The sequence below is a fragment of the Rhinopithecus roxellana genome, chromosome 15, assembly GCF_007565055.1.
Source record: "Rhinopithecus roxellana isolate Shanxi Qingling chromosome 15, ASM756505v1, whole genome shotgun sequence".
NCBI lineage: Eukaryota > Metazoa > Chordata > Mammalia > Primates > Cercopithecidae > Rhinopithecus > Rhinopithecus roxellana.
In genome coordinates, this window is record NC_044563.1 from 102,793,266 (window position 1) to 102,799,380 (window position 6,115).

General features: G+C 40.0%; 1 pseudogene; it reads right to left on the minus strand.

Moving 5' to 3' along the window:
* Positions 1 to 2,545: 2,545 nt before the first annotated feature.
* Positions 2,546 to 5,168, minus strand: LOC115893639 (annotated as a pseudogene).
* Positions 5,169 to 6,115: the final 947 nt, after the last annotated feature.

Sequence of the window (6,115 nt, forward strand, 5' to 3'; positions counted from 1 at the left end):
CTCACTGTTCTGGAGGCCAGAAATCCAAAATCATGGGATAGTCAGGGATGCACTCCCTTTGGAGGCTCTAGGAGAGAATACGAGTTTTTGCTTCTTCCAGGTTCTGATGACTGTTGGCATTTTCTGACTTGTGACTGACTCTCTGTACTTCATCTTTACATTACACTTCTCTCTCTCTCTTTCTCTCTTCTTCTGTCTGTAAGATTCCTCTGCCTTCTATTTATTTATTTATTTATTTATTTATTTATTTAGAGACAGAGTCTCACTTTGTCGCTCAGGCTGGAGTGCAGTGGCATGATCTCAGTTCACTGCAACCTCTGCCTCCCGGGTTCAAGAGCTTCTCCTGCCTCAGCCTCCTGATTAGCTGGGATTACAGGTGCCCACCACCACACCTTGCTAATTTTTGTATTTTTAGTAGAGATGGGGTTTCCCCCACATTGGCCAGACTGGTCTGAAGCTCCTGACCTCAGGTGATCTGCCCGCCTCAGTCTCCCAAAGTCCTGGGATTACAGGCGAAAGCCACCGCTCCTGGCTGTCTACCTTCTTTTTAAAGGAATACACATGATAACATTTAAGACCAACTCAGAAAATCCAGGATAACCTCCTCATCTCAAGATCTTTTAGCTTAATTATTTATACAAAAACAAACAAACAAACAAACAAACAAAAAAACTAGATAAGGTAACACAACAGCCACATGTTCCAGGGAAGAAGACCTGATATTTTTGATGTTTGTCATTCAACCCACTGCATGCAGTTAGGAGGAATGTTGTTATAAGCCTACTGGATCCCTTCATGATAGATGAATATTCACAATTGCCTTGCCAATAAGTGGCCTTTCAATCTCTGTTTCAAATTTCCAGAAACAGGGTGCTCAGTACCTCCCCAACAATTTTCTCTGTTCATTCTTATTGTTAAAAAATAAATAAATTCCCAACAATGAGGCAGATCTCCCTAATGTCTCTGTCTCAGTTCAGTCCTAATCACATATAGCCTTTGCTATGTATCTACTGTTACCCAGATCCAGTCGTCAATTTAGTCGGGGCTGCAAGAACCCAAGGAGACTAAGTATCATATGAAGATAAAATCTGAAGTTTCTGGAAGCCAATGTGGCAAGTAAGTTTGCCCTGACTACTCTCTGTTGGATGAAAGTGGCTAGATTTCTGGTTTGGTTTCTGTAGTTGGGACTAGAGCCCAATCTGAACCCTAGTTTACTGAGATAATATCCTGACACCTCTCTGAGTTTGTTCTTTAATCTTCTCCAGATTGAATATTGTTTCCCATATCTACCCTCCCATATACTTCTTAGCTGTTGACTTGGATCCTGTTCTGAATGGACAAATCAGTTGGAAGTATCCACTTTTGCTATGCAACATGTTTTAACTAGCAGATGGACCACCTTCAGTACCAGAGTGACCCTGGAACAAGTAGGACAGCCTTCTATGCTTTTTCCATGCTAGGATCCAGCCCCAAAGTACAGCTAATTTCCCCAGGCTTGTCCATTCACTTGCTTCATCAAATTTATTTTAGCTAATCCTCACACTATTTTGAAGGACATGCTTTTAATATTTCCACTTTACAGAAGACATACCTAAGGCACAAGGAGGTATAACTTGATTTAGTTGACATGGCCAGCAAGGAGAAAAGACCAGTTGTCTTGAGTCTGGACTTAGCCAAATTGTGATTTCTGTCCTCTGAAGCTATAAAGAAGTCTCAACTTCCTTCTGTATGGAAGTCCATCTCTTAAATATATTCCTATGCTTTTCCTTCTCCAGGTTAAACAACAATTCCTAGAAACTCTTCATCTTGTAATATGTTTTCTGTCTCCTTCTTTTCTTCTTCTTTCCTATTTTTAAAAAATTACCTATAATACAAATTATCATTCTCAATCTCTCTCTCTCCCTCCCTTTTGCCACCCCTCTTTCTTCCCTCCTTCCTTGCTCAAAAAATGCTTTGCCTGTCCCTAACTCTGATGCCTCAGATCTGTCTGAGCACATAACCAAATCACACACCCAGATTTCCTTCTATATCTATCATTTCTTCAGGGCTTGGAAGAGCCACTTTTCTTCCCTTTAGAGAGGTGTCAAATTTGGTTACCATTGTTTTATGTGCTACTTAAAGCCATTGATAGAATGTTCTACTCTTTTCAGACGTGTAACATCATAGTAGCACTGCAAAGCATGTCAAAGTGGACATCTTTCAGGCTGAGGGAATTCTGAGGCAGCATTCAATGTGAACTGTTATCCATCTTCTGTAGCAACATTTCTCTTTTCTTACAGAAACCCCACTCTTTTTTCTTCATAGCTCTTTTTATATCTCCTCCAATTAACATAATGCCATTCTAATCGCTTTGATGAAATTAGTAGGTTTGTTATTTCTATATCTTTTTGTATGATTGAAAAATAATCTTCACTTTGCTTGAGTTTTTTTTAAGAAAACATCTCAAATCAATAGTTTTTTTTTTAAATTCCATCAATAAAATATTGCAAATAGGTCTTAGAAATCACCTGGCATCTTGTTTCTGAAGCTGGACAACTCTTAGGTCTTATTCATCAGACTGCTGAACTGTTCCTTTTTCAGAGACATAGATAGTGTCCAAAAAGATTCTGATATTCTTGTTTTTAACTGTTACAGCTTTCTCAATCAAAGTAGCTGAACTTGAAACAAGCCCAATGTCATTTACTTCAAGGATTAACTCATCTTTCTGGGACTGAGATACTGAACAACCAGCATCTGGCCTCTGCAGATGTATTTTTCACCCAAGAAATTTCTAATTCAACCAGATCCCGTTTGTCATGGGTAATGACATTGATGGAGAAGTGAGCTCACATGGACCTCATGTTGTAATGGAAGCCAAGTGCAACTCCCTTGCTCATGTTCTATTCATGACTACAAAGAGTGCAAACAATAGTCAGCTCCTTTGTATTTCCCCACTACTTGCCAACCCAGAGCCTCTTCTTTCTCTTTCCAAGGAGACCGAGATTTACATTGATGTGGTTGAAGTCCCTCTGCAAGGTCTCTCTGGGGCCCTTCACAATATATGTTTGTCCCTTCAGAGTGATGTTGACATTTTCTGGAATGTCAACAGTGTGCTGAGAATGTCTTTATTCTTGCAGTAGATGCAGCAAGAAGCTACTTTGCTTGATTTTTAAGAACGGTTCTTTTTTAAACACACAAAAAAACAAGTGTCACATTTCTTTCACAGCCCTTGTAGGAACCTAATATAATTAGAGACTTATAAAAGTCAGTAGTTCTGATATAAGGGGGGTTGAAAATTAAAAGAAGGCTGGAAACAGATGAAAAGGGCATGTAACTGAATTTGTCTGGGTTCAGGTCTGTTGTATCCCCAGCCCAAACTCTAGTCTATTATGTCCAACATGATTCAGAAGTATAACAGTTATCTCAAACATAACTGAACTCTTGATTAGTCCCCATGCCCCCATGACATGACTGTTACTCTTTCAGTGTTCTCCTTCTAGTAATGGGGATATTTTTCTTCTAGTTGCCCAAACTGAAAAATTGAAGTCATCTTAACTCTTTTCTTCTTACACCACACATACAATCTGTCCATAAATTCTTCGTACTCTATCTTTAACTATATCCTCGATTTAAGCACTTCTTATTGCCTTCACTGCAACAACTCTGCTCCCTTCTACCACAATCTCACCTAGATTATTGCAGGTGTCTCTTAATTGGTGTCTCTGTTTCCATCACTGATTTTCCACAGTTTATTGTCTACATAGCAGCAGTACACATAAGTCATACTTTGTCATGTCTGTGCTTAAAACCAGTAGCCTCCCATTATGCCCAAAGTAATTTCCAAATCCCTTAACATGGTGTATAAGGCCTTAGTTTATTTGACCTTCAGATATTTCATTGTTCTCATTTTTACTATTTCACCCTCTCTCACTATACTCCAGATTCCACAGTCACTTTGCTCTTTCAAGAAACTCAAACATTTGAGATACACTGCCTCTTAGGGTCTTTGCGTGTGCTGCTACTTTAAAATGTTTTTCTTTCTTTCTTTCTCTTTCTTTCTTTCTTTCTTTCTTGCTTGCTTGCTTGAAGTCTTGCTCTGTCACCCAGGCTGGAGTGTCATGGTGCGATCTCAGCTCACTGCAGCCTCTGCCTCCTGGGTTCCGGCGATTCTCCTGTCTCAGCCTCCTGGGTAGCTGGGATTACAGGTGCCCACCACCACACCTGGATAATTTTTGTATTGTTAGTAGAGACAGGATTTTACCATGTTGGCCAGGCTGGTCTGGAACTCCTGACCTCAGGTGATCTGCACGCCTTGGCCTCTGAAAGTGTTGGGGTTACAGGCATGAGCCACTGAGCCCGGCCCATAAAAAGTTCTTATGCCCATATGAGTATGGCTCATATATAGCCATGAATCCTCTCACACTCTGCTGATGCTATTCCATCAACCAGGGACCTTCTGTAACTACCTTACTGAAAATAGTAAGCCTTATCACTCTCTATGCACTAGACATTGCTGTTTTTTTTTTTTTTCTTCTCATGGCAGTTACCACCACCAAACCTATTTCCCATTGGTATTCATTTGTTTTGTTTTCCATCTCCCCCATGAAGGTAAGAACGAGGTATATTTTATGTTCCATTGGCTTCCCCGTTCCTGGAATAGTGCTTGGCACATATTAGGTACACAATCTATTTTCTTCCAGTGAATGACTGAAACTACAGCAAGCTATCGTTTGAAATTGGAGTAAAGTAGGGTGAGAACAAGTTATAGAATCAGGGAGAACTTGAGTCTGAATCTTTTTCTGGCTCTGCCCACCTTAATTTTGGCAAGTTGGTTAACTCCTATATGGATAACCTATAGAATAACATATATGGATAACATATATATGTGGGAGACAGAGAGAGAGAATGACACACATAAATTACTTGGCACAGTACATGGTCCTCAGAACTCAAAAAAGGTCACTTTCTGACCCTTCCTGTTAGGCCCTTCCTTCTCTAAGCAACCCACTCACCTTTCCTGGGTGATGTCTTGGCTGGTGTCTTGAAGGACTTCCTTGCTATCAGAAAGAACTCAGTTGAGAACCATAAGGCTCCCACCACTAAAATAATTGGGGTGTCTGTGCCTGTGCTTGTTTGTAAGCTTGGCTTGTTACAACCTGTAGACGTGTTTTTCGACAGATGTTTGACATCGTTTGTCTTCCAGCACAGACAGTACCTTGATTTGTGATGCAATGTACATTCAGGTTGAAAACTGCTATCTAAATTAGTGCTGCATGAGGCGGTTTACCCAGAGCCTCATGCTGCTACTGCTAAAGGACAACTCAAATCCTCTAGCTGTGTGTGGGAGGGAACATGGCAGTTCAATTTAAATACCTCTGCAGATGCCTAAGTTCTGAAAGACACATTCTCTGCAGCGCACTGTGTTTCTGTGCTGTCATTCTGTCTATTCAGTCTCAGCTGCAGTCTAACAGAGAGGGGAAGAGGTGGCCTGTGTTCTGAATCAACAAGTCGTATCATCAGCATAATAGTTAGGAGGTTGACTTCTGGACGAAGACTGCCTACGTTCAAATACTGACTTCACAACTCCTTAGCTATATGGTCTGAGCAATCCAACAGCCTCAATTTCCTCATCTGTAATATTGGGATGATCCATAATAGTACTCATCTTTTTGAGTCATTGTGAGAATTAAATAATATCTTTCAAGTAAATCACTTAGAATATTTTCTGGAAAGTTATAAGTTTTAATGCTAAGTACAGATGATTATCATTATGCATGGAATAAGGTGGAAGAGGAGCAGTAGTACAAAGATTAATCAGAAATGGACACTTAATAAATCTGGTTGAATCCCCTAATAAAGACAGGCATGCAACTAACTCTAATACAGAGCAACATAGGAACAGAAATGAAATGTACTTAAGCCAGTGGGTTACAGGGTAAGGAAGAATTCCCTGGAGGCTGAGGATGGAAGTGAGGCATGTATAGGGAGGAAGAAGCTGATTTACTTGTGATCTAGAAACTGAATCCTATTTAAATAGACGTAAGCAATATTTGATACTAAGGAAAGACACAGGCATGATTAAAACTACTTATCTTAATGTGAGAAACTTTGAGCTCAGAGTCTTTTATCACATGTC